Source organism: Oryza sativa, chromosome 4 (assembly GCF_034140825.1).
Source record: "Oryza sativa Japonica Group chromosome 4, ASM3414082v1".
Lineage (NCBI taxonomy): Eukaryota > Viridiplantae > Streptophyta > Magnoliopsida > Poales > Poaceae > Oryza > Oryza sativa.
Genome location: NC_089038.1, coordinates 7381999 through 7395660, shown reverse-complemented (window position 1 = coordinate 7395660; position 13662 = coordinate 7381999).

The window sequence follows — 13662 nt, the reverse complement described above, 5'->3', positions numbered from 1 at the left end:
CTTCGGCGCTGCCGCCGGTGCCTCACCGCCTCCCACGGCCATTCCTCTAAACTCGGCGATCCCTCTTCCTCCTCCCCCCACCCCCTCCCACCCATCCCAACCCGGGACCCTAAACCTTGATTTCATTGCTTTCCTCGGGGTCGCTGGAGTAGGAGAAGGTGTCGCCGGAGATGGAGGAGAAGAGTTAAGGTCGCCGGAGCACGAATCGCAAAGCAAGTCCCAAGGTCAGTAATCTGCATGATTTTGGCCTTAAAAATCATTCGCCAACCATTTAGCCATTCCGATATTTTCAAACATTAAACTAGTGGTAGGGAGTACAAATATGCATGGGAATATCTGAATATTTGGAACATGGAAAAGACCATTTACAACCGTGAACTTTGGTTGAACTCCACAAAATTGACCGTAAACTTTATATAGTTTAACTGCGTATTATTCAACCCTACTGTTTAAAAAGTGCAATTTTAAACCTTGACGATAATTTGGGGGCGGTTTTAGGTGATGTGGCAACGTTGTGCAGACTAAAAATATGTTTTCAAATTTTAAAAATTATTTAAATTTTCATTTATATAGTGAAACCCTATGTGAAATTAAAATTTAAAATTTCTTGAGTTCATTTATTATTTCTAAGATTTGTAATACATAAGACACATGCTGAAATTGAATCCGGTTCTTTCGAATTATGTAATAAATTGTCCCATTACAAAACAAAGTTTATTCCATACAAAAAAAAGATATCAAAAATATATAACTAATTTAATGGACAAGAAATGTAAATCAGTAAAGTATATAAGATAAAGAAAAGAATATGGTTAACACGTTATATACTTTTTTTTTTAGATAATGGAATAAAACATCCTGACCTTTGCTCAAAAGAGCTACAGTCAATTATTACAATCTAGCACTCTAAAAGAGTATAGTCCAAAATAAAGCGAAACATACCAAACCAAAATAGAAGAAAACCGAACAGGACAATGAGAACACTATTCCAGTCTATCGGTGAATCTCCATCCATAATTAGAAAAAAGTTGCATAACCATCATGTCAAGCCTACGACATGCAACAATCGGGAACTCTCTATCTTCATCACACTTCTGTAATTGTGCCTACTGCCGGAGCCAATATGTTGCTCTGAAAATTACCTACATATAGGAAACAGATGGTGAATTATCAAAAACCCTATCATTCCTGCTCAACCGTAGAGCCCAACATAAGGCAGAGGCTCCAACAAGTATCAGTTTACTCTTTTTCTTGTCAACCCCCAGAAGCCAACCATTAAAAATATCAGATATGCTACTAGGAAGGTGTAATCCAAAAGAGAACTGAACTGCTCTCCAAATAAACTTTGCATAATGACACTCCATAAATAAATATTGAATAGTCTCATTTTTCATACAGAAACAACATTTTAGACTACTATTCCAATTCCGTCTTGCCAAATTATCCTTGGTTAACACCACCCCTTTAAGCAAGTACCACATAAAGATCTTGATCTTAAGCGACAACTTAAGCTTCCAAATAATCTTATTTCTGTCAATGTAACCATTATTAATTAGAGCTAAGTACATTGACCTAACAGAAAACTGACCATTCTGATGATAACTCCATCTAAAACAATCAGAAGAGTTATTCAACTGGATATGAACAATAGAAGCACATAATTCGTGCCAATAAGTTAGATTCTGACCTCCTAAAGCTCTCCTAAAAGAAACGTTAAGTGGAACAGCACCCATAACACGTTATATACTTGGAAATATCAATTCCAAACTTATAGACTGATTTGTTATGGACTTTAGGTTATGAATAGAAGATATTGTAAATAATTTTATACCTGAATATGTACACTAAAATAAAAATATTATCTAATAATTTATTTTTTCTTTCAAAACATTCGAATTTGGACCATCAGATGTGCTTTAAGATTCATGCAGCGTGGGAGAAAAAAAAATTTGAAACCCACGTATGAAGCAGTGTTCGAACCCTTTGATCAAGGGAATAAAAGCTTCTCCGCTGCTAGCCTATACCAAGCCAGCTTATACGGTAGTTACTCTAGAGTTAAAGATATAATTACGCCGCAATTACACTATAATTACATTTGAAAGAATTTGAAGGAATTTTCTACCGAATGTTATTTGAGTAGGTAATATATATCCCACACTAATATTGGAATTCCTATAACATCAATATATAGCCGTGCGAATGCATGAGTTTGTCACTTGTATAATAAATTGTGCGGCACAGTATTATTTATCAACCTAATTTATGTCAATTACGAAGAGAATTTTCATCTTTCTTTCACATCATATATAGTCTCAAGTTGTTATAACATATGGGTTAAATTTAATATGGGGCCTTAGCAAGCTCTCCTACGGTCCTACCACGGCAGGAAATGGCCGAGAGGGGAGAGGATGTGGGATTTTTTTTTTGTTTTGAGAGGAAATAAGGGGGTGGTTTTGGAGGTTAGCAAAGCAGGGGGAGGTGGTTCTAAATAAAAGTTGACAACGCCAGCTATCCGCCAAACCGGGGAGAAGTTAGCACAAAGAAAAGGGACCCCTCAGCTATATCTTTAAAACTTCATTTATGAAATGAAGTTTTATGTACACATTGATCTTGTACGGAAATTTTTTTAATGCTTGATCTAAGAGTCTAATTTGTCAATGTTGCCATATTGGGATATGAATGACCCAAAGGACGAGAATTCTGGAAGTGATCAGTGGACTAAAACCATACCGAATTAACCCTTTTTTCTTCGAAGAAAGGGCACATATTAATAAAACATATTACATTATTACATATGTTCCGTTCCAGAAAAAAATTCAAACATTATTTATGCCCAAAGAAAATTAAACAACCACAACGCGTATGCATATGCTTGCATTTGTTTATACTAGCTCAACTCCTCCAAAGAAATCATCATCATGCATGCATGATATACAAACAAAAGGTTGCATTGCAGCTGGTAGGCTCATGGCTTCCGGCGACCGCCGCCGCCGCCGTGGTCGTCGCACAGGCCGGCGTCGAGGGTGTGGTAGTTGGCGTACCGGCTGGGCGCCGACGGCGGCACGCGGAACCCCCTCGGCATGCACCCGTTCGCCGCCCGCCCGCGGAATAACGCCGGCGGCGGCTGCTGCCGGCGGTGCGGCGACGACGACCGCGCCCTGAACGGCACCAGCAACGCCGGCGGCCGCGGGCGCGGCGGCTGCTGCCTCCTCCCCTCGCCGGCAGCATCAGCCAGCGCCATCTCCGGCACCAGCGCCATCAGGAGCAGCAGAGCCACGACGGCCATGGCGGCGACGACGGTGGACATGGCTAGCTATAGCTAGCTAGATGCCTAGATGCTGTGGAGACGTACGTGCGAGCGTGTGTGTGTCATGGAGGCGAGATGTGTAGGGTTGTTAAAAGGGGGAAAATGAGAGGTGTAGTGCTCGTGATCGATGGTGATGAGAGAAGAAAGTACGTGGACAGCTAATGGGTAGCTAGCTAGATAGATAGCTGAGCTTCCGTGGAAACGGAAGCGTTGCAAATTGCTGTGATGATCGTACTACACGTATTCTTGGCTTTGCTTGGTTGGGTTGGGTTGTGTAGGTGAGGATGCTCGTGCAATGGAGTTATTGCAAAGCTTTGCTTTACTTTCCTTTCCTTTCTCTTGTTCATTTTTTTTTTCAATGGATACAAGGCAGGTTACATATATGTTTGTTACACTGCACCTGTCCCAACAGAAGGAACAATATATAGCATATACTTTTTCCCCTAAAAAAACATTTCAGACCCCCTTTAAATCGCATGATTGAGAAAACGTAGGAATAGAAAAAACGTAGGGTTTTGATAGAAATGTAAGTGCAAAATAGATAATTGTAAAACACAGGAAAAACACACGAATAACCGTTTGACTGAACAATAGGAAAAACACAGTAATTGGATGAGAGAGATAGACTCAAATGAAAGTTACCAAGAGGTTAAAACTCTTGCTAAATTTCCTCCAAAATCTCTATAGGATTGTCCATTCCGTAGGAATTTCAAAGGATTGGATATGATTCGATCATTTGTTTCAAGGGGCTTCGTAGGAAATTTTCCTATAGGATTCAAATCCTCTAAAATTCCTATATTTTTTCTCCAAATTAATTAAAGGGGCCCTTCGTTTTGAACTCGACACATGGTCTTTAAAATATAACTTTGTGACCAGTGATTTAACTAAAATACAAAACACTTTTAGAAACATAATATAACTACAATATTATGATTTCATACGTGAAATTGAATATTCAAAGCATATTGATTTTCACATTAAGTTTTTGAAGTTTAATTTAAAATAGAGTCAACTGCATATACAGGACCACCTCTTTTTACGTACGCATGCTACAATTTTAACTAGGGCTAAACAAAATATATATGGTGTGATGCGAAAACATTTGCTACCTTCTCTAATATACAACTTATGTAATAAGAAGTTAAAAACTGGTTCAAAGTACGATTCATATGTCCAAAAAGTTACGTTTCCGTCACAAGAGGAGCACTATAGGTGGTCATGTGTCAATTGTTTCGTGCCATGACACGGAGCAGCTAGCACAAAAACCTTTTAGTGCTCAAACGAGTACAAGCTGATCTAAATGTTTGACATTTAGGATCAAACTTTTAAAACTGTGAATATCAAATTTAAATTTAAATATGTTTATAAAATAATATAAGTTTGTGATATTGTGATAATATGTTTAAAGCAAATAATATCCCAACTTTTTCACATTAGCCTCAAACTTGTGGAATTTCACAAAGTCAAAAAATAAATATATTTTTAGATGAATGGTGGATAAAAGTTGATGGATTATCTGTCATGTTAGGGACAAAGTAAATATTATATATTATAAAGAAATCAAATACTCCCTCCGTTTTATACTATAAGTCACTTTGATCTTTTCCTAATTAACTAAACATTTTTAAGTTTAACTAAGTTTATAAAAGACATAGAAGCATTTCCAAAACAAATAAATCATATTACCAAAATATATCAATTGATTTATCTAATTTGAAGTTTCAAAAAATATGAAAACTTTTATGTGGCCTTCTTACACAACGTGGAAATTTATATAGAAGTTTCAAGTTTATTACATTTTTATTTGTTATAAAAAATATAACTTATTTGTTATATGATATATAAAATACTTTTTATTACTATTTTTAATATAAATCATCTTTCATACACTACATAAGATATTTTTGTGCTCTTGTATAAGCAAATTCTCTCACATATATCACATCAATATATATTTTTTCTAAAAGCTAAGTATACAGAAAAAACTTGAAACTTGTATACAAACTTCCATATTGTATAAGGAGGCCACATAAAAATTTTCATATTTTTTTTGAAACTTCTGGTGAGATAATTAAATCAATTGTTAATCTTATATGTCTCTAGGAGTATTTTAAGTATTTTTGAAAAGAAGGTCCAGCCCAATAACATATTGTAGAATAATTGATAAAATCGTCGGTATATTATAGAAAGAGACAATGTTGATGGCAAATCGTTGAACTCCAAATTTGCTATTGTATGAGAAACTTTGGTAATATGTTGATTCCAAATTTGCATTTTTTTTAATGTGTGAATTACTTGGTAGTTGAGATTTATATTACGAGAGTAAATATTGTTAAGGATCACTTAATTGATAAAATCGTCGGTATATTATAGAAAGAGACAATGTTGATGGCAAATCGTTGAACTCCAAATTTGCTATTGTATGAGAAACTTTGGTAATATGTCGATTCCAAATTTGCATTTTTTTTAATGTGTGAATTACTTGGTAGTTGAGATTTATATTACGAGAGTAAATATTGTTAAGGATCACTTCTATTGGGTTGAGACTATATATTGGTCTAATCTTTAACAGTTGAATAATCAATCGATACTGATTTATCGTTTCACGATCGACAACGAACTGTTAAAGATTATATCTTAATGTTTGGTTGTTGACTGGCAGTCCCTTGCCGATTAATACATGTACCGTCTTGAATGATTTGAGTACGTGCACTGCCACTGCCAATACGGCAAAAACAGGTGACGCGACGGTAGCCCATGCACCACACTAGCTAATTAAACCGTGACCACATGGCAGTTAGAAGGTGTCAAGGGTGTGTCTAGTTCATATCAAAATTAGAAGTTTGACTGAAATTGTAACGATGTGATGGAAAAGTTGAAAGTTTATATACGTAGGAAAGTTTTGATGTGATAAAAAAGTTGGAAGTTTGAAAAAAAAAACTTTAGAACTAAACTCGGCCTAAATTAAAAAAGAAGGAAAAAACTATGCAGTGAGATAAAAGTGACCGTTTGTTGGAGGAACGTATAATGAATATTTTCTTGAAGAAATATTTGTGCGCAATGAACTTATATGAAGACGGATAAAACCGAAAAGTATAATACTCCCTCCGTTTTTAATATATGGGGCCATTAACTTTTCATATGCATTTCATCACTCCTACAATTTTTAAAAAATGTGTAATTATTATTGTTTTTACTTATTTTTCTCGTAAAAGATATTTAAGCATGGTTTGTAGTTTTTATATTTACATTAAATGAAATGAATGGTCGAAACGTATGCCTACTAATTGACGGTACCATATATTAAAAAGAATATAATTTAAGAAAGGATAATGATGTAGATGGCATGTCTCCCTCGTTTTCCGCGCGCACGCTTTTCAAACTGTTAAACGGTGCGTTTTTTTTAAAAAAAAAATTCTATAAGAAAGTTGCTAAAAAAATCATACTAATCCATTTTTAAAAATAAATATTAGCAAATACTTAATTAATCACGCGCTAATCGTTCCTCCATTTTCCGTGCTAGGGGGTTAGGGTTCCCATCCCTCACTCCCGAACAGGGCCCTAGTCCCGGCCGGCTCACGAGTTTCTCACAGGTATTGACCGTACGTGTACGCGGTTGTGTGCTTTAGTTCGCTGGAACGCTTGAAAATTTGATACTAGTACCAAGTACGTGGCCAAAGAACGGAAAAGTGTCACGTGACAAGTCACATACAGCAATAAAATGTCTACCATCCGTACGTGTTGGATGTGCACTGTTCACCAGGTCAGGTACAATCGTAGCTAAATATTTAAATTCAGATTAATTTTACAAAAATGATTTACTCATGAATATATAATTGTGTAAGAATCAGCCCTGTCTACGTTTTACGTTATAGATGGAAACATAGATAGAAAGCCACTTCTATGCGTGGTTTACTACGTGTGAGGCCCATCGAACCGTCTCCACTTCTAAGTTAAACATACTTACAGGTCATGAGACCATATAAATAAAAACTTAGACAAATTTGAGAAAAAAAATGTAATTTTCATACGATAGTTTAAAATATCCACACTCCACATTATTTAAATAAATTGGATTTTCTTTGAAAATTTGGCAAACGACTGCCTCTACCCTATGATTCAATACATGTCACTACAACCAGCCATTTGAAACGGGTTATGACCCTTATGCGTGATGGATGGGCGCCTGGTCATGGATGATAGTTATCAATGTTGTGAAAACCTTATCTGTGTTGGGTCCCCTTTATCACTAATGACATTTATCATTGAAGGGTTCTAATGGTGACTCGTCACTTTATACAACACGGCCCATCACCGATGCAAAATACGTGTGAAAAAAAACCCCAAGAATGTCAAGATGACGTGTAGCCATGTAGAAAAGGATGTCCGGCGTCACTGCTACTTGCCTGAACTATCAAACCACTGAGGTCCTCGAGGTGGGGGTGGCCAGATCCGGTGGCCTCTAACCTCCAGATCTAGCGATCGACCCTAACCTCGAGCGACGGATCTAGCTGTGCTGCCCACCAGGGCTTTGATCCGGATCGAGAAGAGGAGGGGGAATGATAGTGCTGCCTCACTCTTCTTGTGGATGACCTCATTGTCTTGCACCAAAAGGCGTTGGTGGGCATTATCAGACTTCGCTCTCTCCATATCCTCCCCAAGCTTCTCCATTTTGTTCGTCGTCGAGACCAGTTCTACATGAATGCGGCTGATCTCAGAGGTGGTCCCTTAAGCTTCGTCTGCATCTCTTGGAAGACTTCAGCTAGAAGGATAAACAATGATTTGGGAGCTTCAACGGGAAGGGCATTCAATGTCAGTGGAAGGATGGGGGAGGGAACTGCGATGGAAGAAGGTGGAGAAATATGTTGTTGCTGTTGCACCACTGCATCACTCATCATTGCCTTTACTTTTGCCAAAGTTTGAGAAATCTAGTGATCTGGTGTGGTCTCCATGACTGTATCGAGGAAGGTAACAGCCGCCATGATGACATTCTGCTGAGGTTTGACTAAGACGAGTAAGACGTCATGCTCCTCGTGCTCTATCTGGAGAATATTCTTTTGCATATAGCTTGAAGGCATGCGCAAGTCCCGGATACGCTCAGCTCTCCATTGCTTTGCATTTACCGCCTCCTTACGAAGGCATTCTTACTCATATAACATTCTTCATCGATGTTGTCGATATTACTATTTGCATCATCGACCGGGTGAATATGGTCTGCTACCTCCCTAAGCACGTACTAGGATAGAGTCATGTCATATCCAAGTTGAACCCATGGGGATAGGGTTGAAGTAGACCCAAAACTTGCAATGAGGAGTGGAGGAAGTTGCATGATGATTCTAGGATAAACCGTCAGCACGTTCTTGGAGAAACCGATTGAAGAAGAGCACGGGGCGGTGTTAACGACCAAATTTGGTAATATCAGCATCGGAAAGGGAGGTTGGATCGAAGCGGAGTCAGAGGCGAAGATCAATTCAAGAATAGAGCATGGATCGGCTGAGTCCGGATCGGCCATGGATGGGATCGGCTAAGTTAGAGTCAGACTAGGTTAAGTGATACAACCGATTACGACAATATGACTCGTTTACGACACCGGGTCTGAGTTGATGTGCTTCAAGATGATTGCCATACATGGATAGAGTCCTGAGAAAGCAATTGTATCTATTAATTAGGATATTTCATGTAAATTCCTTAGAGATAAATGTGGGCAAAAGTCTGCCGCAAAGACTTATGGTATCTTAGAGTTTGTTAGAGATAATAGTCGTGTCCGGTATGAGCATATCTTGTAATTCTCGGGTATAAATAGACCCCGAGCCCTATGTAAAGAAGACACACGTTCAATACAATCTCGGCGCATCGCCACCCTTTTACTTTCGCTTTGTTTCGACGAGTTCTTGCTTTCGGGTTGAGCTGCATCGGTTTCGATCTTCAACAAGAGGTAAAACTTGTTATGACGACTTGTGTTCTCGAGATTAGTGCTTCCATCTTTATGACACTCTAATCTTGTTTATGTAATTCGTCGATTTATCATATATCTCACATAATCTTTAATGATATCGTCATCTAACCTATAATCGGCTAGCCTCTGTCAATAGAAGGCAGTCGATTAGGTTAAATAACGACATTGACTTAGATTATGTGATATATCTACCACTCTATGAAACATCCAGCGGCTTGATTGTCTAGATATTGTTCTTCTTTTAATACTTAATGCTGCATCAGTTGAGTTTGATCTATTAAGTCGTGCTTAGAACCATAATATCTAGCCTGCCTTCTGGTTGCCGATTAGATTAGTATCGGAGTTTCAGCCGATCTTACCTGATTTAATTACTTTCATCCTATATGCCTGATTGATATGTTAAATCTGCCGTTTATATTAAGATCTTGTTGCATTTAAGTATATTAAGCTCCTGTTTGGAACATTCTACTTGCTTTAATATCTTAATATAGAGTGGTATCGGAGTATTAGCCGATACATGCTAGATCTATCTGATCGGCTATGCTATGAATATATATAAAATCTCATTATTAATATATATTTCGATCTAAGTGATTTATACTATCTCGGCAAGGTGACCGATCTATCCCAATCACTTGATTTAAGTATATATCGATATAAGGATTATATATTATTAATATCTACAGCCGATCGAGTAGATTTAGTTCTGATTTGCTTATTAATACTTGCCGGTCGATGTACATATGACATCGGCTTAAGATAAATGATATATCATCGGCATCTAGCCGATCGGCTATCATTTATAGATTTAACCACGGTTTCTTTGTCTTTGTTTCTTTTTTATTACAGGAGTAAATCAACTGGCACGCTCATACATTTGAAGGCGAGTTTTGGACCTGCACTGGAGTTAAGCAGATCTCCCAGGCCTCGTGTTTTTTGTCAACAGGCGGGTTCCGCCCAACTGGTTTGAATCCGAGTCAAGAATAGCCACTCTAAAGTAGGTCTTGGGCCACATTCGGGAGACGAAATAGGATTTGTGTGGTCTTGGGCCTCCCCAACTAGTTTGGATCCGAGTTGGAGAGGGAAAGCTTGTTGAAGCCGTCAGCGAGAAAGTTGAAGCTCCTGAAGCATAAAACCTAGCCCGTGGGAAGTTGATTCCGGCGACTCCAGAAGTTGGTTCCATCGTGCTGGTCGATGACACACTCGATGCAACCCCTACTTGGCGCACTTATCTGTTGATCGTGTTGTGATTGTTGCCATTGAAAGGCTTCCTACCCGTTTTATACAGGTTAGGTAACAGAGTTACAAGGAGTAAATCCTAGCCAGACAAATCATTGGATTCCTAGTCTGTTACATGGTAGTCTATGGCTGAGGCTCTACTACCTGCATTGGGTTACAAGAGAACATGGCGACCGTGTTCTATTCTATTATATATTGTATGGGTCTAGCCCACCTCCTATATCTGTAGTCGGATATGCAGGATATGTGGGCATTTGGTACATATGTCCTCCACAAATCGTAACATCAAAACTGTCTTCCATAGAGAACTACCACCATCTATTGTACATATAAATATATGATGTTGTTAACTTCAAAATATAATGTTTGAATATATTTAAAAATTTAGTATAAATATACAAAATATAAATGATGGAAAAATACATTTAATGATAAAATAAGTCACAACATAAAAAATGATACTACCTCCAATTTTCAGCAAATAAAAAGTTATTACTGGTTGTTTGCACAAATATGTCGGTTTAAACCGATTGAGATCTCATTCAATTTACAGACCTCTCCCGAAGGAGTTCTGTCTTTTCATTCAGAAAATCAATGAGATCAATTGGTTTTCAGTATTCAGCAAGAGCATTCGAATTCAATTGGGTTTTTAAAATCTGCCCTTTTTTTAATTTATCAATTCCCACAAAAATCAACAAACCACCGGTGTAACACCCTGCCTCTTAAATCTGCATCAGTACCCTGTTACACTTTCATCCTAGTTTCGACTCGAGGGTACTATGATTGGAGCACAAAAGCTAATAAACATGTCCTCACCTAAACTTCCAAGGTAATACTGAACCACCACTACTACACTAATTCTAGGTTATTTAGGCCTAAACCACACCACACTAGAAGCTACAAATGGTTGGGGTGTTACAACCAGGTCCTTGGATTTCGTACCCTTTCGGAAAGGTAAAACCCTGCCTTTCTTGGTTTGTATTTGCAAAGTGCATTAACTTGGGTTGTTTAATTGTAAGGCTTTACCTGGTGGAGCTGGTCAGTGATGTTCTCACGTGTTAAGTCAGTCAGATCATAAGCAAGTGTTAATATTTCACTATCTCCCATGTGCTCAGTCAGTCGTCGGATTAAAGACAAAGGGTTATCTCAATGTGTCAAACTGCAAAGACACATAAAGCCAGCTAGGGCAGAATGAAGGGCACACATGCATATGATTCAATCATCTGCTACTTACATTTCCTATGCAACACAAGAATTCTCCCTCCCTGCAGTATTTCACCAAGGAGGCTAGACTTCAATTTTCAGATAGCTAGAAAGCGAGTGGGCGACGAAGCCACACTACTTCATGTGTACCATTGTGTGCCGTGTACTAGTTGGGAACGGATGGTACCAGGAATGATATGGATAGCTGGATGTTTTGATGCTGAAGTTTGTGGAGCCTGTTTCATAGTAGTATATTGGTGCCATCACATGAGCCGCTGATGATGTTGTCAGTTGATGGCAAAGACAGAGTATGAGACGTTAGGTGTGGCACTAGCAGGATATTGTTCTTCTTATCGACGCAGGCACCAAACACGACAAGTTCATTTCTGTTGTCCCACAATAGGTATGTATAATAAGTGGATATATTCAAGAACTTATTTTCATCTATCTGCATGATTCTTGTCAAACTGAAAAGTTGTTTTGATAAACAAAAAAGAAGGAAAAGCTATTCAGTCACGACTACAAATCACATTTTTCCTGATAGCCAGAACACGTTTTCGCTAGTGAGCCACCTGACCGCCAGCAACCATAGGCTAGTGAAAATAGACGATCTTCACAAGCAGACGAAAACCGCCTGCGAAAATTGATTTTCATAGGCGACTAGGTTACATGGTCCGACTGTGAAAATGATTTTCAGCGCTAAAACAGAAGCAGTCGACGTCGTTTCTGCCGGGTTGGAAGCTTCCATTTTCCATTTCCATTCAAGCCTTCCCATTCAATCTAATCCAAAATTTCCATTCACAAATTCAAAGTTCAAAGTTCCAAATCCGTAGCATCATGAATTTATAGAAGAAATAGAACAAATCTACATCATCGCAAATTAAAGGATCCAAAACAGACATCACAAATCTCACGGCATCACAAATCACAAATCAAGGTCGACATGGTTGTTGCTGTCGTCATCGTCGCACTTGAGGTCGTCGTGGTCGACTTAGTGGAAGAGCAACGCCGGGTGGCATATCTGGCGCTCCAAGCTCCGTAGCCGTCCTTGCTCCCTACGCTCCCTAGCACTGCTAATGCCATCTCACTTCTCCAGGGTAGCGCCGTGGCCTTTCTTCCGCAGTGGCTCCATGCTGTGGCCCGGATCTGTTCGAATCCGACCTTCCCGCTGGTGGATTTGGGGCCCCACCAGTCATCACGTTTTATCGAATTTTACTGTTTTTCATGAAAATCATCAAACTGCCTGTGGAGGCTTTACTGAGATCGCCTACTGTGCCACCATGAGAACCTATTATCAAGTGGTTGCACCAATGGTAGAGTGGAGCCAAAAGGAGTTTTTGATGTTAGTGTAGCGCTCGGATGTTGTTCTTCTTATCGTGGGAGGCACCACACGTGTGACAAGTCTATTGCTAATTTTCTATGGTAGTGTAGTCCCAATCGGTTTGTTTAACCGGATTGGTTAGATAGCTGTTTTTTATCCAAACTATAGCCTAAGGACTTTCCTTTTATCCAGACTATATCCTAAGGACTTCCCTTTTCTCCAACTACTTTTCACCTAAATGGTTGTAATGGATAACTTCTTTCATTCAAGGTGGTCAAGTTGGTATAAAAGTAAACGACCAAGTCGGCAATAATTTTCAAACATATAAAGGGCTTAGGCAAGGGGATCCTTTGTCTCCAATTCTTTTTAATATAGTGGCTGGTATGCTAGCTTTACTAATTAAGAGGGCTAAAGATGTTGGTTATATAAGTGGGGTAATACCTCATCTAGTGGATGATGCTTTATCTATTTTGCAATATGCAGATGATACTATCATTTTCTTGGAGCATGATTTACATGAAGTCAAGAATCTAAAATTGAATTTATCTGTGTTTGAAAAATTATCTGGCTTGAAAATAAATTTTCATAGAAGTGAATTATTTTGTTTTGGTCAAGCAAAGGAATATTATGATCAAT